This window comes from Thamnophis elegans, chromosome 15 (assembly GCF_009769535.1).
Source record: "Thamnophis elegans isolate rThaEle1 chromosome 15, rThaEle1.pri, whole genome shotgun sequence".
NCBI lineage: Eukaryota > Metazoa > Chordata > Lepidosauria > Squamata > Colubridae > Thamnophis > Thamnophis elegans.
In genome coordinates this window covers 15946523-15968616 of record NC_045555.1, presented here as the reverse complement: position 1 = coordinate 15968616, position 22094 = coordinate 15946523, and the positions used below count along the sequence as shown (strand labels likewise).

Genomic DNA, 22094 nt, shown 5'->3' with positions numbered 1-22094 from the left:
GGAGGAAGAAAATGGCCTCCCCTGGCCTCCGGAGACCCTCTGGAGGACAGAAATGGGCCCTGTTTCTGGACTTCGGGGAGGCCCATTTTTTGCCTTCCCCAGGCTCCAGAGGCTTCTCCTCAAGTCTCACAGGAGGACAGAAACAGCCTCTCCCGGGCTCCAGAGGCCCTCCAAGAGTGAACAATAAACCATCAAGGTTAAAAGTAAGCAAGCTGTCAGGATACCCTTCATAGGAGGCCACATTCTATACTTCTTACTGCTTTTGAGATGTGACTTAAAATCTCAATTCTCCATCATCCATGGAGGATTTTTGTCTCCAGAGACATTGGAGACACTGGTGGTGGTGGTGGTGGTGGTGGTGGAATGAAAGGTGACTTGGAGAAGAACCAGTTTCACTTTTGAGTTTCTAGAAAGGCTGCAAATTTGCTTTGCATTTCTGGAAGCCTAGAGGGACAAAATAAGATTAAAATCTTCCAGATGTTTTAGGGCAGGGGTGTCAAACTCGATTAAGGGCTGCATCACAGTTGTGTTTGACCTTGTGTGTGTGTGTATCCCCAGCTCAATGTCATTCATGTCGGGGGACGCCTGTGGTGGCCTGAGCACTCTGCCAGTGAAAATGGGCTCCCGAGCTGAGGTGGCGCAGTGGTTAGAGTGCAGTACTGCAGGCTACTTCAGTTGGCTGCTAGCTGCAGTTTGGCAGTTCAAATCTCACCGGTTCAAGGTGACTCATCCTTCCATCATTCCAAGGTGGGTAAATGAGGACCCAGATTGTTGGGAGCAATAGGCTAATTCTGTAAACCGCTTAGAGAGGGCTATGAAAGCACCGTGAAGCGGTATATAAGTCTAAGTGCTATGGATATTGCTATTTTGAAGTGAAAATGGCCCTTAAAAAAGTGATTTGCAACCGGTTCTTGCACTTTTGACCACTGAAGCATTCCCCAGGATTAAACCTCTGGGTGTGGCAATGGGCAAGCATTCATAATGGTTGCCACATCACAGGTCATGTGATTGACATTTTGCAACCTCCCGACAAGCAAACTGAGCGGGGAAGTTTTCTTAATGATTACGTGATTCACTTAATAACTGAAGTGATTTGCTTAAGAACCATGGCAGAAAAAAAATCGGGTAGGACTGACATAACAATGGCCTTGATTAGCGATGGGAATTCTGGTTCCAAATGTGGTTGTAAGACTGCAAGCCACCGCTGCAGCCTTGGATCAGGTCAAGATCACCCATGATCTCTTGAAATAATTCAGTAGGATCTTCACAATCTCAAGGGTTGCATTTGATTGGTTGGGATCATTGATATCCACACTTACGTCTTCAAAAGTATTGGCTTTGATTTAGGCCCACTCCCCTCTCAGATAACACAACCACACACAAAAAATCCATTTATATGCATGACACACAGAAAGTGTTATTTGAGAATTATATTAAAGGTAAAAGTAAAGGTTCCCCTCGGACATATGTGCTAGTCATTCCTGACTCTAGGGAGCGGTGCTCATCTGTTTCAAAGCAGAAGAACCAGCGTTGTCGGAAGACGTCTCCGTGATCATGTGGCCAGCATGACTAAATGCTGAGTGCGCACGGAATGCTGTTACTTTCCCACCAAATGTGGCTCCTATTTTTCTACTTGCATTTTTACATGCTTACGAACAGCTAGGTTGGTAGTTTTTTAACATCTTTTGTCCACTTTTCTTTTGCTTTTACCCTTATCCACTGATAAATCTTTGGTCAATACCGAGAGCATGTGTAAGATATAATTAAAAAGGTAAAGGTTCCCTTCGCACATATGTGCTAGTTGTTCCTGACTCTAGTGGGGTGGTGCTCATCTGCGTTTCAAAGCTGAAGAGCCAGCGATGTCCGAAGATGTCTCTGGGGTCAGGTGGCCGGCATGATTAAATACCTAAGACGCACAGAACTCTGTTACCTTCTCACCAAAGGTGGTCCCTATTTTTCTACTTGCATTTTTACATGCTTTCAAACTGCTAGGTTGGCAGAAGCTGGGATAAGTAACGGGAGCTCACTCCGTTACGTGGCACTAGGGATTCGAATCGCCAAACTGCCAAACTTTATGATCGGCAAGCTCAGAGTCTTAGCCACACAGCGTCCTGTGAATCATATTAACATCCCCTTAATTTAGAAAGTTAAAGAGGAACAGGAAGACAGAAGCATTTAGTAGCATTTTATTAATTTAGGGCCAGCTTTTTGTTTTCAGCTATATTTTTACTCCAAAGGGCTTATGCTGCAAGAACTAATTTGTCATCATAGTTTTACTATAAAATCTCCTTGAAGAATTAAAGGAAGGGTTCATTAAATGCAATTATCTGTGTCCAACACGGCTTGCTATATATATATATATATATATATATATATATATATTATATATATATATATATATATATATATATATATATATATATATATATATATATTAAAAAACAGTACAGAAGAGAAGCGAAACTATATAATCATCTATCCAAGCTAATGAAATGCTGCTTTTTAGTATTAGCTAGTCAGCACAACTGCACGGTTCTTATTAAATCCAAAGTATCTCACATGATTCACTTTTTTCATAATTAATGATAAAATATTGCAATCCATGTGATCCCGCGTTGGATGAGTGGTTTGCTGCAGTTTAAAGATGAGGGGTGAAATATTTCCATGGAAATCTGGAAGCAATAGTAATTCTATATTAAAAGCCACCGTGTAGACTATGAATGGAATAAAGCCAGGGGTGAGATTCAGCTGGTTCTCACCGGTTCAGGAAAATCGGATGCTAATTTTGCTCAGTTGCCCACCCTGCCAAGCCCTCCAGGAGTCTCTACGCGGCCCGTTTTTTGTGCCAGGTAAGTGAAGGGCCCATGCGGAGGCTCTGGGAGGGCGAAAAACGGGCCTACTGGAAGTTCTGGAAGTCTGGAAATGGGCCCGTTTCTGGCCTCCAGAGCCTGGGTGTTGCCATTTTCCCCCTCCTGGAGGCTCAGGGAAAGCCTCTGGAGCCTGGGGAGGGTGAAATATGGACCTACCAGAAGTTCCAGAAACAGGCCCATTTCCAGCTTCTGGAGGGCCTCCAAAGCCCAGGGGATGCCAATTTCCCCCTCCCGGAGGCTCAATAAAAAGCCTTGGGAGGCCAGAGAGGGCAGATATGCCCCCCACCATGGTGCAGGAGGCCGACTAGGCCACACCCACCATGGCCATGCCCACCCAGCAACTGGGCAGAGAATCCCTTGCTAAATTTTTGAATCTGACCCCTGGATAAAGCAATTGTTTTCCCAAGTTTATTCATCAGATGGAAGTCTTCAAGGTATCGCTGAACCCTTTATGGTCAAACTTAGTTGGCAGACAAACTAGCCATCATTATGGTCATCTCAGCAGATGTGATTCGATAGATATCATATTAAATGTTCAATCTCAAGTGCTTAAATCTTATTTTCCTTAGATTAAAAAACTTGGGAAAAAGTTTCCCCAATGCGGCGTACATTTTCTTACTCTCCGCAAGGCCCCAGAGGTGCAATTTCATTGTTTGCAACATACACCGAATGCGAACTAGGGTGGAAAATATGGCAGGCCTTGATTTATATCCCTTCATTTAGTGACTTACAAAGTTACAACAGCACTGAAAAAAAGTCACTTAGGAGAGTTGTTCACACATCAAAATTCAGATGCTTGGCAATTTCCTAGCCGCCACTTCTCTGAAATGGTATAGGGGGTTGGACTAGAAGACCTCTAAAGTCCCTTCCAGCTCTATTCTGATTGATTTATATTTATGACAGTTGCAGTGTCCCAGGGTCACGTGTTCCCCTTTTGCAACCTTCTGACAAGCAAAGTCAATGGGGAAGCCAGATTCATTTAACAACCATATTGCTAACTTAACAACTGTAGTGGTTCACTTAACAGCTGTAGCAAGTAAGATTGTAAAATAGGTCAAAACTCAGTTAACTGGCACGCTTAGCAACAGAAATTTGGGGATCCATTGTGGTCGTAAGTTGAGGATTACCTGTAGCCACGTGGCCACAGAAGAGTCTATGGACAATGCTGGCTCCCTTGCTGAGAGAACCAGAGGTGAAAACCACCCCCTAGGGTCAGATATGATTAACCAGGGAGGTAGGAGGTGACCAGGCTGAGCCCAAGGGAGGGCGCCAAATATGTCTTCAGTCGTAAGTCCCTGCGCGCCCACAAGAGATCTATCTCCAGCCAACCTTGAATGTCTTTCTTATCTCCCGCTCATTTCCCTTGACTGCTAGTTGGCCAGATTCTTGTAGAGAGCTTAAGCTTGCAATAAATCTTTACACTCATATGAACTGCCTGAATCTCCTGATTTTCCCCTCACTTGACAAGGGGAAACTTTATCTTTTATATGTAACTAGCACGGGATAGAAGGGAGCAAAAATTCACTGAATGAATGAATGAATGAATGAAGTCAAATGTTATCATTTTACACACAGAGAATGCTGCTAATTCCCATTCCCTACACGCAAAGCGCTTGAATCTCTTCACAGATTCATAGAGGGAAATTTCTCAAACCAACCTTAAAATTGCAGGAATCAAAACAGAGGTGTTTGGCGTGCAAAGTATTATTCTGTCCCTGAGCAACTTTGCTGCTTTCTGCCACAACTGAAACACATAATTTTTACAGCCAACGTCACGTCATGGGCTGCATTCTAAATCAATTATTTTCACAGAAGGGCCACTGAAAACACTTGCTAAAAGAAGGTTCCATTTGCTCTCGTTACTCTGTTTAGGTGGTCCTCAACTTACGAACAACCATTGAGTCCCAAATTTATGTTGCTGAGACATTTGTTACATGAGCTTTGTCCCATTTTACGGCATTTCTTGCCACAGTTGTTAAGTGAATCAGTGAAGTTGTTAAGTTAGTGACACTGTTGTGTTAAAGGAATCTGGATTAGCTCATTGACTTTGCTTGTCTGAAGGTCAGAAAAGGTGATCATGTGATCATGAGGTGCATATCATGTGATCCAGGAACATTGCAACCATCATAAATGTGAGTCTTTTTTAAGCACCCAGTCAGGGTGGATCCTACATGTTAAACATTAAACTTACTTGATCACTTTTTCCTTTTCTTTTTGTACACTATTTTATTTCTGTTGTTGTTGTTGTTGTTGTTGTTAGGGTTTAATGTATTGTTTCATTTGTTTGTTTTTCTGTTTTCTATTTTACTTTTTATGATAAAACCATAATCAGTATTTAAAAAAACCCTGATAGCGTCATTCCAGTACAAAACAAATTCCGTTCAGAAATTTTGAGAGAATTTCTCACAAAAATGGTTAGCAACTGCCTTTAAGCCTGATTAGGAATACGGTGCTCCTTTTTAAAGTTAACCCTGTGTAAAAGGTAAAGGTAAAGGTTCCCCTTGCATCTATGTGCTAGTCGTTCCCGACTCTAGGGGGCAGTGCTAATCTCCGATTCAAAGCCGAAGAGCCAACACTGTCCGAAGATGTCTCCGTGGTCATGTGGCTGGAATGACTAAACGGCAAAGGCACATGGAACACTCTTACCTTCCCACCAAAGGTGGTTCCTATTTTTTCTACTTGCATTTTTACATGCTTTTGAACTGCTGGGTTGGCAGAAGCTGGGACAAGTAAGCTGGGAGCTCACTCCGTTACGTGACACTAGGGATTCCAACCACAAAACTGCCAACCTTTCTGATCGACAAGCTCAGAATCTTAGCTACTGAGCCACCGCGTCCCTTAACTCTGTGTATATATTCCTAAAACTGGCTGGTAAATACATGTATCTGCTATTTTAAAGAAAGTGAGTAAGGCAGGTTTTGGAACAACAATGCAGAATAGCTTAACCAAAGTTCCTCTTTTTCTATTTTTTGTTTGAAACCACAAGACTGACATTTATATGTAAACAAATGGAGTAATAACTGTATTTCAACAGGTCACTGGCTTCTTGGCAAGATTGAGAGGAATGCTGTCATTTTTTTCTCCATTTAATGTTGAATTGGAATGTTTGTGTGTGTGTGTGTGTGTGTGTGTGTGTGTGTGTGTGTGTGTGTGTGTAAAGTTGCCATACCGTCAAACAGCCCATAAGGCTCTGTTCAAAGGGCCTCTGGAAAGCTCTTGGATCACCACACCAGTCCAGAAGTTCAGTAGCTGCATTGTGGAAATTGGCAGGATTTTGTAAATGCTGGAATAAAACAGAAAGAGAAGAACTGAAGACGATTAGGTACATCCATGCTCTCTGACTAAATGATGTTTTTATATATATACATACAGTAGTGGCCAAAATGTGTTAGAATATTCATGACTGGGAGAGACATGGTAACAAGGTCAGCAAATGAATAGGAATAGCAACTGTCAGCCAATGAGAGCTTAAACAGATCTGAGTCTGTGCAAAGAATTGAAACAGAAACTTAAGCTGCTCTGAGAAATAAACTAGCAGTCTGTCTGGGCTTGTCTGCTGAAATGAATCTAACTGCTAGGGTTGTCTTTAAACTCTCCTGCCTTGTGTTTACTCGGAAGAACCACCTGTTGGTATTGTACATTTATTCAACTATTCTTATGTATATAAAGAAGTTAATGAATCCTGCTGCATCAGTTATCTGTGTGTGCTTCTGGATTTGAATTTATGCAACAAATTCTGACAAAAACCTTTTGGGGGGAAAAAGTGTATTTTTGAGGTTTGATGACAATAACACCATTTTCTTGGAGTTAGTACCATAAAATTATATATCAATGGAAAGATAATTTAACCTCCCCCTCCCCCACAAAAAAAAAGGTTTCCACAATTTTGGCCATTACTGCATATTGACTAACATATAGGTGACGTTGGTATGGCTTACACACAAGGTCTAATTTTTTCCTTCTTGTGGAAGTGCACCAACATCTGAAATCAATATCTGTTGATTTGATTTATGTTCATCCTTGCTATTCCGGTGAGCACTCGAGGCAGCTAACCAAGCGTTAAAAGTATAAACAGAATAAACCATTGTGATTAAAATGATCAAATCAAGAATAAAATTGTCTAACAAGTCAAATCTTGGCCCAAGAGAAGAATCTTTGCAAATCTCTAAACCGTCAGAGAATAGAAGAGAGGTTTCCTAGTGAGGAAGCTGTGAAGAATAGAGGTATCTTCACTGCAGTCTTACTGCTTTTCTTAAATGTCACTCATGATTCATCTAGGTAGACTGGCCTTTCTGAAACATTAAACTTTTGACCTCAAAGTTTTGAAGTGTACAAAGCAGCATGGGAATCTTGTTGATTCTCACTGCAGAATGGGGGAGAAACTCCCAGACACTCTGCAACTTGGAAGACACAAATCCTCATCCTCAAAAACTGAGAGTTACAAGCATGCAGCCAAATCCTTAAAAGAATAAGATATAGAAGGGAAATGTTGCACAGAGGTTTGTACATGTGCTGCCATAAAAAGAACAGAATCAAAACAGGGATGGATTCCTGCTCATTCGTTAAAGTTCTCTTACCATGAGAAGGATAAGAAATACAGACAGTGTAAAAGCATGTTGACCCTAAGACTGTAGTAGTTTTGGACGTTTTGAGAGCGGGCAATGGCATTATATCTTCAAATCCCACTTAGTGTCTTACCTAAGCACTTTGTACATCAGGGGTGCCAACTTGATTCCATTGATGGCTGCATCAGGGTTGTGTTTAACCTTGGGGGACTGGGGTGGGCGTGGCCAGCAGAAATGGTTTCCTCTTATCCTTTGCTACTAGTTTGGAACCAGGAGCATGTAGGCAGCGCTTATGCGCAGAACCCTTTGTGTATGCGCAGAGCTTTCGTGATGACATCTGGGTGGGTGCGGGGGGTCAGAGCATCCTGCCGCCGTCGCTGCTGGTTTGCCCAAACCGGGGCAAACCAACAGAATATCACCTCTGGTGGCCAGGGTGGGCATGGCCAGCTCGACGTCACTTGTGTCGGGGGTGCCTCTGGTGGCCTGAGCGCTCTGCCAGCAAAAATGGGCTCCCAATCTCCTTTTTCGGCTGAGATGGCCTCCTGTGACCCTCTGTCAGCTAAAATAGAGCCCAGGAGGGCCAAGCCCCATTTTCCCTGGCAGAGGCATTGTGGGGCAATCAATCGCTGTTTCCAGGGAGGCCCCACAGGCCAAATCTAAGCACCCCCTGGGCCTTGAGTTTGACACCCCTGCTGTATGGTATCCACTAAATAGAATTTTGGCTATTAAGGTGAATCTCTTCAATTGAGCTGCTAAATGAGGGGTATTGAAACTCTGGGCCATGGCCTATTTGCAACCAGTCGCATGAACGCAGCTCGACTCACACAAGTGGTGGGCCAGCGCGCATGCACATGTGCATGCAGCTCAACTAGTCGAGCTATATGTGCATGCATGCTGGACCGCCGTGCACATGAATAGAATAGAATAACAGAGATGGAAGAGAACTTGGAGGTCTTCTAGTTCAACCCCCTGCTTAGGCAGGAAACCCTACAACATTTCGGACAAATGGTTATCCAACATCTTCTTAAAACCTTCCAGTGTTGGAGCATTCACAACATCTGGAGGCAAGTTGTTCCACTGATTAATTGTTCTAACTGCTAGGAAATTTCTCTTTAGTTCTAAGTTGCTTCCCTCCTTGATTAGTTTCCACCCATTGCTTCTTGTCCTACGCTCAGGTAGTTTGACTCCCTCTTTTTGGTGGCAGCCCCTGAGATATCGGAACACTGCTGTCCTGAGTTGAGGTGGATGCATGTGCTTGCACAGCCTGGTTCCCCCTGCCTCCCCCCCCGCCCAGCCACAAAGGTTGGGAACCGTTGTGCTAAAAAAAATGACACGATTCACTTAACAACTTGCAGTGATTCACTTAACTGATGTGGCAAGAAGGAGAGCAAAATTAGGTGCAACTCATTTAACAACTGCCCTGCTTAGTAATGGAAGCTCTATTCCCAATTGCGGTTGTAAGTAGAAGGCTATCTGTACCATATATGAAGCACCAATAAGCAAAATCAACCACAAAACCAGGATACAGAGGGCTTGGCTAAATGAGGGGAGAGTCAAGAACAACCAGATCACAAGGGCACAGAGAGACATAGCCCTACGCTGTATGAATAAATGAATAAACATGAAAACACCAAAAGGGGAAAGCTTTCATTCTAATGTTGCTATGATCATATATAAACAGAGGCATAGAATCAAAACCACGTGATGCATGAGTACCGCTTTATAAAGCCTCAGTAAGGTCACACCTGGAATACTGAATCCAGTTTTGGCCACCAAATTACACAAAAAAAAAGATGTTGAGACTTTGGAACAAGTGCAAAGAAGAGCAACTAAGATGATTAAATGAGCCACAGTGGCGGAGTGGTTAGAGTGCAGTACTGCAGGCTACTTCTGCTGCCTGCCTGGAATTTGGCAGTTTGAATCTCACCAGGCTCAAGGTTGACTCAGACTTCCATCCTTCTGAGGTGGATAAAATGAGGATCCAGATCGTTGGGGGCAATACTCTGACTCTGTAAACCGCTTAGAGAGGGCTGTGAAGTATATAAGTCTAAGGGCTATTGCTATTAAAGGCCTGGAGACTAAAACATATGAAGAACGGTTGCAAGAATTGGGTATGGCTAGTCTAGAGAAAAGAAGGACTAGTGGGGACATGTAGCAGTCTTCCAGTATTTGAGGGGCTGCCATAAAGAGAAGGGGATCAAATTATTCTCCAAAGCACCAGAAGGCAGGACAGGAAATGATGTATGGAAACTAATCAAGGAGAAAAGCAACCTGGAATTAAGGAGAAACTTATTAACAGTAACGACAATTAATCAATGGAACAGCCTGCCACCAGAACTTTAGGTGTTTCATCACTGGAGGTTTTTAAGAAGAGACTGGACAGCCACCTATCTTGCCTTCTGGTGCTTTGGAGCATAGGTTGACCCCGTCTTCTTTGTTGCAGCCTCTCAAATCCTGGAATACTGCTATCATAGCACCCCTAGTCACAGTTCAAAATGAAGAGCACTACAGGTTCAACGGATGACAACAGCAACACGAACACCAAATAATTGTGGCCTTTTGAGTTACCTTGACTTATTTGGAGACAAAATAAGTGCAGAATCTTAATTTAGGATAATGCATCAGGCATGGGTGGAAAAAAGTATTTCCTTTTCAAAACCAGTAAGACTCCAAAGGCATAGTTATGTCCTCACAGCTCCTGAATGGTTTTGTTGGAGTAACAAAACTCCTTCACTGCGCTAAACAAGTTGCTGCATTTATTTATGGGAATGTCCTGCCAAATTATGAAGGCTGGCTCAAAGCTGCCTGTTTGTTTTGCCCAGTTACATCTGCTGAGCTTCTTGCATTAAATGAACTGCTAAACAGCAACACAACTAATGATGGGGCTGCTGAATGAGTGTGTTTGCCTTTACATCAATCAAAGATTGCCAAGGGCTCCTTCCTGCTTTGGTGCAACACCAGCATGGAAACCTCTCCCCGCAGCTTTTTTCCATGCTGAATGAATGACATTTTACACCCATATTTTGTTTATTTAATTTTATATCGTTTGTCAAACATGTACGAGATAACAGATATGAAATATAGATATGAACACAGCAAATGGGGACAGGTAAATGGGGACAGTAGGACAGGGATGGAAGGCATGCTGGTGCACTTATGCACACCCCCTTTATGGACCTCTTAGGAATGGGGTGAGGTCGACAGTAGACAGTCTAAGGGTTACAGTTTTGGATCTCTCTGTTGCTGAAGTCGTATTTTCTGCAACCGAGTTTGGAACGGTTTACCTTGAGTTTGTATCTATTGTCTGCTTGGGTATTATTGTGGTTGAAGCTGAAGTAGTCATTGAGAGGTAGGATGTTGCAGCAGACAATTTTGTGTACTACGCTTAGGTCAGATTGTAGACGGTGTAGTTCTAGGTTGTCTAAGGCCAAAATTTCGAGCCTGGTAGCATAAGGGATTCTGTTGTGAGTAGAGGACTCTTCTCATGAAATATCTCTGGACTCGCTGAATTGTACTAATGTCCAATATACAGTGTGGATTCCAGGCAGACGAGCTGTGTTCGAGAATTGGTCTAGCAAAGGTTTTGTATGCCCTAGTTTGCAGTAAAATATTACCGGAAAAGAAGCTTTGCAAGATTAGGTTAAGAACTCTTAATGCCTTTTTGGCAATAGATGACTAATATTCTTGGCTAAGGATTAATTGGAAGAACTTCTTCCTGGTCCCTCAAATGTGCTTCCATTTTGAAGGATTATGTTCTGAGACGAGGTCAGAATGATGTAGTACCTAATAGGTAAAGTCTCCTTTGAGGTTCAACTTCTGGTGCTGTTATAAGTTCATCTATATAGTTATCCTGGCAAATACATTGTTTTGTCTTTTTTGTAGTGTATGTTTATTTATAACCTATTGCTTCCCTCTTATGAAAACTGATCACGCATGGTTTAACAGTTTAAAAGAGTAGGAAGGGACCATCTAGTAGTCCAAACCCCCACCCAAGCAGGAGACCCTACATTATTTTTGACAGATGGCACGTCCAGTCTCTTCTTGAAAGCCTCCAGTGATGGAGCACCACAACTTCTGAAGGCAACTTTTGTTCCATTGGTTGATTGTTCTCACTGTCAGAAAATTCCTCCTTATTTCCAGGTTGAATCTCTCCTCCTTCAGTTTCCATTCATTATTCCTTGTCTGGCCTTCAGGTGCCTTGGAAAATAGCTGGACCCCCCTGCTTTCTGTGGTAACCCTTCAAATATTGGAAGACTGCTATCATTTCTCCCCTGGTTCTTCTCTTCACCAGACTAGCCATGCCCAGTTCCTGCAACTGTTTATTGTATGTTATAGCCTCCAGCCCCCAAATACCTTGGTTGTTCTTCTCTTCGTAAACCAAACAGTTTACCAAGATCTAAAGTACTATAAATACAGGTAGTCCTTGACCTATGACCCACTAATGAGCCCAGAATTTATGTTGCTAAGTGAAACATTTGATAAGTGAGTTTTCATCCCATTTTACGACCTTCTCTCGCCACATTCATTAAGTGAAATCTCTGCAGTTGTTAAATTAGTCACACAATCGTGAAGTGAATCTGGCTTCCCCAGGGACTTAGCTTGCCAGAAGGTCGCAGAAGGGGATCACGTGACTCTGGGACATTGCGACCCCCGTCGTAAATATGAGTCAGCTGTCAAGCATCCTAATGTAGTTTATTCTGAAAAATGGTCATAAGTCACTTTTATTCAGTGCCATTGTAACTTGAATAGTCACTAAGTGAACTGTTATAAATTGAGGACTACCTATATCCATAGGGCAAACCTATGGCACATGTGCCAGAGGTGGCACACAGAGCATCCTTTCTGGGCGTGAACTCCATCGCCAACTGCTCTTCTGGGTTCTGGTGTGCATGCTGGTCTTTGCGAGTGTGGGAGCACCTGGCGATGGCATGGGTGCCCAGAGAGAGGGCTCTGTGTGCCACCTCTGGCACATGTGCCATAGGTTCGCCATCACGGTTATACGTAGTCCTCAATTTACAACAGTTCATTTAGTGACTGTTTGATTCAGCTGGTCTTTGTGTGTGCGGGAGTGCCGGAAACCGGAAGAGCAGCTGCCCAATGCTCATGCCTAAAACCAGAAGATCAGCTGACTGGCGTGCGCATTTTAGTTTGGGCACTTGGTGCTGAAATGTTCACCAACACTGACCTATATGCACCCAAAGCTCATGTATAATGGCAGTAACTCTTTAACAACCAAAGTCAAATGCCACGTAAAGAAAGCAACTTCCCCAACTGAAAACAACACATCTTGTCACTGGTCAGAAAGATAATAAGAAAGTCTTTAAGGGATAGTATCAAAACAGATATCTGATTTGTTTTTATTCCTTCAACACCGACGTTTTATAGTTTATATGCTTCCTGAGAGCTTTATTATTCATCCCGGTTTCCATTAATGTTGTCATAATCTTTTCTGACACGGTTGCTTTAATTGCTCATTTTATGGAAGTTGCTTTAGAGCTATGTAAGTCTGGCTGCATATCAATTTAAGAAATTGGGAGGAAGAAGAAGGAGAAGAAAAAGAGGAGGAGGAGGAATAGGAAGAAGGAGGGGGAGGAGGAAGGTGGAGGAGGAGGAAGAAAATAATAATAAGAAATAAATAATATTAATTTAATATTAATTTAATATCAATATTAATTTAATATCAACATCAATTTAATATCAATATTAATTTAATATTAATTTAATATCCATATTAATTTAATAAATATAATAAATAATAAATAATAAAAATGAGGAGGTGAAGATCTTGTGGACTTTCGAATACAAACAGTTGTAGAGGGCCGAAGTGTACAGTTTATTGATATCGCTGTTCCTGGAGATGCCAGAGTCGAAGAAAAAGAACTAGAAAAAATGATGATATATCATGACCTGGCCATCGAAACTACATGGCTATGGATAAAGCATAGAACAGTGATACCCATTGTCATTGGGCACTTGGCCCATGTCCTAGAATTTTACAAGATACATCAACAAATTGCAGCTTCCTGCAATAACACCAGCGGAACTGCAAAAAACTCTGCTACTCGGAACATCTTATATTTTAAGAAGGTACTTGGTTGATACCTAGGACGCTGGCAGCAAACCGTATCAACCATTAGCACCAATCACTGGTATTTGTAATGCATTTTTGAATGTTCCAATTGGCTGAGTTTCATGTTTAATGATAAAGTATATAATATAATGAATAATAAAGATGAAGGAGGAGGAGGAGGGAGAGAGGAGGAGGAGGAGGAGAAGGGGACGGGGGAGGGGGAGTAGGAAGAGGAGACAGAGAATGAGTGAGGAGTGCAAAGAAAGAAAGAAAGAAAGAAAGAAAGAAAGAAGAATAATTATGAAGTGTCCCACTCTTTTATATTTAAAGGGATGGCATAACTTTTCTCATATAAAAACTCCCTCATCGTTTCACCTGCGATCATTTGGAATGTGTGTCTCATTGCAAATTCAACATGAAAAGTTTACATCTCCTAAAAGTTAAGCTCTCATCTTAAAAGTTTCCAAGTTTGAAAAAACATTGCTTCACACCACACAGAAAAAGTTGCCCCCAAATTTCTGTGGTATCTTTCAAGCAGAGAGATTTCAAGTCCTGAACCTCCTCCAGCAGGAAGGCATAACTAAGTGTTGCTTCTGTTTTGTCTCCCTGTGTTTAGTGAAACAACCACACTGTGAAATAAACCAATTCTATGCTTCTGGAAATGAGACATGGCTAACTATTGCTTACGGACTCTTCCTGATACACCTTCAATGCAGGGTGGGTTCTGGCCAGCTTTACTTCCGGTATGCTCGTGCGCGTGCTGGAAGCGCGCAGAGTGCGCACGCACCCTTCAATTAAAATTGTTCTGTGCATGCTCAGAATTCAAAAACAAGATGGCAGTGGGAATGCCAGCGACCCGGTTCGGGCGCGTGGCAGGCCTGGGTCGCTGCCGGTTCCAGAGACCTAGGCTACCATACCACTACCGGTTCAGCTTGAACCAGTCCGAACTGGTAGGAACCCACCACTGCTTCAACTTCATCTTTTGCCCTCTTAACGTGTCTTCTCCAGAAATGAAACAATTAAGCCTGCCTACCTGACCAAGGCAGTTCTCCAAAATTTGGATCGTTTGCAGAGTTTCCTGCTCTTCGGAATCCGATTGTGCAAGGGAACCCATAGATGAGGGTTCAATTGCTACCATCCAACCAGCTTCTGGGAAATGTTGAGTCTCCGCTGGAAGCATCGTAGTGCTTGAAGGAACCTTCAAATTCCTACAACCTCCATGTTGCCAATAAGTATTACCATCCTTCTTCTTTGGAGCCATACTCTCTCTCGCTCTTCTTCTCCTTCCCCTCCCCCTCTTCACCTTTTTCTCCTTCTCCTGCTTCTCCTCCTTGTCTCCCTCTTCTCCTTCTTGTTCCCCTCTCCTCCTCCTCTCTCCTCTTCCTCCTCTTCTCCTTTTCCTCTTCCTTGTCCCACTCACCAACTTCTCCTCCCCTTCTCCTTTTCCCCCTTCCACTTCTTAAGCTTCTCCTCGTCTTCCTCTTCTCCTCCTCTTCTCCTTCTCCTCTTTGTTCCCCTCTTCTCTTTCTCTTCTCCTCCTCCTTGTCCCCCTCTTCTCCTCTTCCTCCTCCTCTTCTGTCTCCTTTTCCTCCTCCTCTTCCCCTTCCCTTCTCCTTCTCCCCTTCCCCCTCTTAAGCTTCTCCTCCTCTCCTCCCTCTTCTCCTTCTTTTCCTCCCTCTTCTCCTTCTTCTCCTCCCTCTTCTCCTTCTCCTCCTCTTCTCCTTCTCTCCTTGTTCTCCTTGTCCTCCCCTTGTCCTTCTCTTTCTCCTCCTTGTGCCGCTCTTTTTCTCCTCCCCTCCTCCTGTTCTCCTTCTTCTCCTCTTCCTCTTCTTCTCTCTCCTTCTTCCTCTTCTTTCTTCTTCTTCTTTTTTTTGGAGAAGACAAATGAAAGAACTGCCCTCAAGATCCCAAGAAAAGATCTAAAACCCCACCACCTGGGACATTATCAGCCATCTCAGGAAGGACCGGCCAGCCAGGGGAAGAGACGCTTGATTAAAAGTTGAGTCTCCTTTATGTTTTTTCTGTTTTTCTACTTGATCCAAACAGGAAGTAGCCAACCCTCCCACCCACCCCCCCGCCTGCCCCTTTTAAACAGCTTCTGTTAATTCTTTGGGGTTTTAAGCAGGGGGAAGGTAGCTGTGTCATCTCCGCTCCTCTGGCAGTTGGAAACCAATATTCCATAGGGCCAGCATGAGGCAAGATGTGGGGCAGCAGCCCACTCAGAAAGGAAGTTGCTCCATTACGTCACTCAGATCAATTCCCCCCCCCGTCCTATTAGACCACCCTGCATGCTTGAAAAGCATTTTAAAATCCTGCCCGCCAATTCGCAAAGCAGCACAAATAAAATTGCATCCTGTGTGGGACTGTCAATAACGGATTCTCCATTTTTATTTTCTTCCAGAATCTCAAAACGACGTTATAGGGCACTGCACACCAGAACAACTAGACACAAGGACAGTTTTTTTCCCGAATGCCAACACTCTGTTTAACATTTAATTCCCACAACGCTGTCAAATAATTTACTAAAACTGTATTACTATTATTCTTCTCTTCCTTCCTAGTATCTATCTCTCCCCACTTATGAGTATAACCATATTGCTTGTATCTTTCAATTTATATTGCTTTTATTTGTTTCCTAGTACAATTTGATAGCTTATTAGTAACCTTGACTATCACTAAGTGTTGCATCTTTTCATTCATGATGAATGTATTTTATTCTCCTTTTGTACACTGAGAGCATATGCACCAAAGACAAATTCCTTGTGTGCCCAATCACACTTGGCCAATAAAGAATTCTATTCAACACTACCTAATGCACTTGCCCATTATGAAAATAAAAATAAATTAATAAAATGAACAAAACTCAAAGCAACGGAAAATCAGTAACAGAAAAATTACATGGATATGACCATGAAGCTCAACTGCAAGTATTTTCTTTTTCCAGAAGGAATAAAATAAAGCAAAACAGAGAGAGAAAGAGAGAGAGGGAAGGGTGGAAGAGAGAGAAGGAAAGAGAGAGGGGGAGAGAGGGAGACAGAGGGGGGGAGGGAGAGAGTTAGAGGAAGAGAGAGAAAGTGAGAAGGAAAGAGAGGGAGGAAGGGGAGAGGGAGAGAAATAGGGAGAGAGGGAGAGAGGAAGAGAGGGGGAAGGAAGATAGAGAGAGAAGGGGAGAGGAAGAGAGGGAGAGAGAAGAAGAGTGAGAGAGGAAGAGAGAAGGAAATGGAGGGAGCAAGAGAGAGAAGAAAAGAGAGGGGGAGAGGAAGGGAGGGAGGAAGAGAAAGAGAGGTGGGAGAGGGGAGGAAGAGAGAAAAAGAGGAGAGAGAGAAGGGGGAGAGAGAAGAGAGAGGGAGAGAGGAAGGAAGGGAGAGAGATAGAAGAAGAGAGAAGAGAGAGGGTGAAAAGGAAAAGGAAAGAGAGGGGGATAGGGAGAGAGGGAGAGGGAGAGAGGGAGGGATGGAAGAAGGGAAAAGGAAAGAAAACCTAGCTACCTGAATATTGTATGGAAGTTGGATTGGTTTACTGAATGTTCCTAGTTCAAACTAGCATTTACTGTCATATTTTATCATAACATATTGATGTATTTATTCTGGTTGCTCTCCTTTGTCATTGTTCACTTTATTGCTCTATTATTTTATGAATCTTCTGTTCACACTTTTCCCCCTCTTTTGCTTCCTTTTTCTTATTGTAAGCCGCCTGGAGTAACCCTGCCTAGAGATAAGCGGCAAATAAATTTTAAAAAAAAACAACGATCACAAACAAACATTCATAACTGCTTTAACTTTTCTCTTAGAAATTTGCTGCAAGTTCCTAATTCGAACAGCTTTAGCTGTTTCCCTTTTACTGTTTGTCTTTAAGGATTTCTTACTCCCTTCTTACGTTTTGCAGAATGTTGCTGACCTACAAAGGGATGTAGGGATGAATGTCTAAAACTATTTTCCCAGTGTTAAACTTGACATAAATTGTTTTAACTACAACCCTCAAAATGATGCTGTAGAGCACTGCACACCAAGACAACTAGACACAAGAACAGTTTCCCCCCGAACACCATCATTCTGCTAAACAAATAATTCCCTCACCACTGTCAAACCATTCACTAAGGCTGCATTACTATTACTATTAGTCTTCTCATCATTCTTATCACCCATCTCCTCCCACTTATGACTGCAGGACTGTAACTTTGTTGCTTGTATCGATTTATATTGATATTGATTGTTTCCTGATTGCTTATTTGTACCCTATGACTATCATTAAGTGTTGCATCTTATGATTCTTGATGAATGTATCTTTTCTTTTATGTACACTGAGAGCATAGGCACCAAAGACAAATTCCTTGTGTGTCCAATCACACGTGGCCAATAAAGAATTCTATTCTCTGTCATCCCTTCTTCTTTTGCCCTCAATCGTTCGCAGCATGAGGCTCTTCTCCAGTGAGTCTTTCCTTCTCATTAGGTGGCCAAAGTATTTGAGTTTCCTCTTCAGATCTGGCCTTCTAAAGAGCAGTCAGGATTGATCTCCTCTAGGACTGACCGGTTTGATTGCCTTGCAGTCCAAGGGACTCGCAGGAGTCTTCTCCAGCACCAAAGTTCAAAGACCTCCATTCTTTGGCGCTCAGCCTTTCTTATGGTCCAACTTTCACAGCCATACATTTCAACTAGGGAAACCATAACCTTGACTATGCGCACTTGACTATATGCACTATGCATGTTGTACGTGCTTTCGTGCACTCTGAAAATCCAGCTCTTTCAAGGGCCTACTCTTGAGTCTGAAGTATAGACACAACATTTGAGGCACTGTCAAATCTGTCTCCATTTGACTTATTTCCGACATGGATTAGCAATATCCTCCGAGGCTGTAAATCAAACATGTCAAGGCTGCAGCAAGCTTGCTTTCCTGCAAATATTTTAATATCTGTCTAATTTTATGAGTCCTCTCCAACCTCGGATCCTTTATCTCTTTCTCTGTCTCTAGTGCTTCTTTCGTGCTCAAGTATGCTCAAAACAGTCACAATAACTAAGGCGTATTTATGAATATTCCAGATAGAGTGGATCTTTCCTCCCAAATATGTTTCCCCCTCTCCCCAGCAATTGAGTAACAGGTCAGCCAGAAAAAAATCAAAACTAAACTTTATCCCAAATAGACAACTCTGCCAGGCAAGGTTGAGAATAGAATCGAGTCGAGTCGAATAGAATAGAGTCGAATAGAATAGAATAGAATAGGTGGCTGGATGGAGTCACCGAAGCAGCAGGCGTGAGCTTAAATGGACTCCAGAGGATGGTAGAGGACAGGAAGGCCTGGAGGAACATTGTCCATGGGGTTGTGATGGGTCGGACACAACTTCGTAACTAACAACAAATGTTGTATCTATACCTCAGACTCAAGAGTAGGCCCTTGAAAGAGATGGATTTTCAGAGTGCATGAAAGCACGTACAACAGATATAGTAACTGTTTTCTTTCTTTCTTTTCTTTCTTTTTTCACTTTCCTTTCCTTCCTTCCTGTCTTTTGTCTGCCTGTGTATATAATCTCCCTCTCTTTTTCTTTCTTTTTCTCTCTTTCTCTCTCTAATAATTTATCTATATTTGTCTACTACGTTTGTCTCTTATCTATCTATCTATCTGTCTATATCATCTATCTACCTATCATCCACCCACCCACGGACCCACTCACCCACCCATTTATCTATCTGTCTGTCTGTCTGTCTATTTACATACATACATATATGCATACCTATCATCTACCCATGTCTGTCTGTCTGTCTGTCTGTCTGTCTGTCTGTCTGTCTGTCTGTCTATCTATCTATCTATCTATCTATCTATCTATCTATCTATCTATCTATCTACATACATACATACATATATACATACCTATTATCTACCCACCCACTTTTCTATCTATCTGTCTGTCTGTCTGTCTATCTATCATCCATCCACCACCCACTTTTCTTTCTTTCTTTCTTTCTTTCTTTCTTTCTTTCTTTCTTTCTTTCTTTCTTTCTTTCTTTCTACCTACCTACCTACCTACCTACCTACCTACCTACCTACCTACCTACCTATCATCCACTCACCCACATTTCTATCTATTTATCTATCTTTCTATATGTCTGTCTGTCTATCTATCTATCATCCACCCACCCACCAATCCACCAACCCATCTATCTATCTATCTATCTATCTATCTATCTATCTATCTATCTATCTATCTATCTATCTATCTATCTATCATCTATCTATCTATCTATCTATCTATCTATCTATCTATCTATCTTTCTATCTACCTACCTACCTACCTACCTACCTACCTACCTACCTACCTACCTACCTACCTACCTACCTACTAATTTGCCTAATTTGCCATCCGTTCTTCCATTGTGGGAACTGAATACCTGAATCTCTTAAGAGTGGATGCTGTACGGCAGAAATCCATCTTACACATTGGCAAAATATATATATATATATATTAAAAAAAATAGAACACCAAATACAAGCTGGGCGGATACAACCTCATAGATGACCTTCACTCTGTCAAGGACCAAGGAGTACTCATCTCAAACAATCTAAGTCCCAGAGCTCACTGTAACAGCATTGCCAAAAAGGCATTAAGAGTTGTCAACCTAATTTTGCAAAGCTTCTTCTCCGGTAACTTTGTACTGCAAAGTAGGGCATACAAAACCTTTGCTAGAGCAATTCTCGAATACAGCTCGTCTGCCTGGAATCCACACTGTATATTGGACATTAATACAATTGAGCAAGTCCAGAGGTATTTCATGAGAAGAGTATTTCACTTCTCTGCTCACAATAGAATCCCTTATGTCATCAGGCTTGAAATGTTGGGCTTGGACAATCTGGAATTACGCTGCTTTCGGTCTGACCTAAGCGTTATACACAAAATTATCCGCCACAACGTCCTACCTGTCAATGACTACTTTAGCTTCAACCACAATAATATACAAGCACACAATAGGTACAAATTCAAGGTAAACTGCTCCAAAATCAATTGCAGAAAATACGACTTCAGCAACAGAGTGGTCAACCCCTGAAATGCTCTACCTGACTCTGTTGTTACATCCCCAAACCCCCACAATTTTAACCTAAGACTGTCTACTGCTGACCTCACCCCATTCCTAAGAGGTCCATAAAAAGGTCCGTCCCTGTCCTACTGTCCCCATTTATTTGTACCCATTTACTGTATTCATATTTATGTTTATACTTATACCTGTTATCTTTTATATGTTTGAATAAATAGACAGACAGACAGACAGACAACTGAATAAATGGTTGATGAGCTGGCTACATAGGATGGGAGGAAAGAAGTGGCTCAAAGTTGTCAATTGTCCATACCTGACAGAGAACAGATGCTGGAGAAGGGAGGTATGGGGAAGTGAAGATGATTGCTAGAGTTTCATATTATTACGAGCTTTTGTGTTGGCTCAAAATTGCTCAGCAAGGCTGTGGCCAATGGAAGGCTTCCTAGAATCCAAGACTTCTGCTTTGGTCTTTCCTTGGAATTGCTTGGCCAGAAAGCACTTTTTAAAATAAATTCCCTGGGGAAGGACTGAGGGAGCATATCACCCGGTGGCATCTGGGGACGGGGGAAGGCATTTAAATGATTAAAAAGACCTATGCGTGTCATGACATCCGCACGCAAATGCTCTGACCTACATTATTTGCAGCAGGCAGCAGGATTCCAATGCATAAATGCATAAAGATGTCACAGCTCGTGTTGCCACTTTTGAGGTCATTCTGGGTTGTTGTGGCTGCTGTTGGCTTCATGGATGGGAATCGTGTAATGCATGCACATGTCTGAAATGGGGAAATATTATCATACTGTTAAGGACAGAGGGAAGGAGGGAGGGAGAGAGGAGGAGAGGAGCGAAGAAAGGAAGGACATTCCAGAGATTGTGCAGGATGCGTTTGCATGTGCGCGCACACACACACACACACACACACACATTTCTTTCCTTCCGTACTATACACAAACACACACACACACATACACCTATATACACACTGTGCAAATCATTTGAAAGAGGTGCATGCAAAGCCCCATTTTTGTAACCCATTAAAGTAGCCGTATTGTTTCCAGAGTCTGGTGCCTTGGTTGGAAGTTGTATTCAGCCCATGTATCTCTGTGCATAATTTATGTCTTTCTGCTTCTGGTCTGTTTGTCTGTCTGTCTCTCTGTCTCTTCCTCTCTCTCTCCCCACACACTTAAAAAATCCCTAGTATAGATCTCTTGTGTGAGCAGGGGATTGGACTAGATCACCTCCAAGGTACCTTCCAACTCTTTACAAGAACATAAACAGTTTTCAATATACATCAAGTGCATGCTGAATAATGCTTAAAGCGGCATAGAGGTAAGACCTACTATTGAGCCCAGAATTCAAGTTGCTAAGTGAGAAATCTGCTAAGTGAGTTTCGCCCCATTTTGCGACTTTTCTTGCTGCTGTTGTTAAGAAAATCATTGAAGTGGATAAGTTAGAGACGCCATTGTTAAGCAAAAGCGGCTTCCCCATTGACTTGGCTTGTCAGAAGATCCCAAATGGGACACTGCAACCATAATAAATATGAACCAGTTGCCAAGTGTTCAAAGTT

At 42.4% G+C, this 22094-nt stretch overlaps 1 protein-coding gene across 5 annotated transcripts in view; it reads right to left on the bottom strand.

Annotated features, from left to right (window-relative positions):
• Positions 1 to 22094, bottom strand: part of ZMIZ1 (zinc finger MIZ-type containing 1) — a 430799-nt gene that overhangs the window by 138398 nt on the left and 270307 nt on the right. For all 5 annotated transcript variants that reach the window (XM_032231512.1, XM_032231507.1, XM_032231509.1 and 2 more), the window contains exon 6: positions 6040 to 6153. The gene's annotated coding sequence lies outside the window, so the exon portion shown is untranslated. The remainder of the gene's footprint in view (positions 1 to 6039; positions 6154 to 22094) is intronic.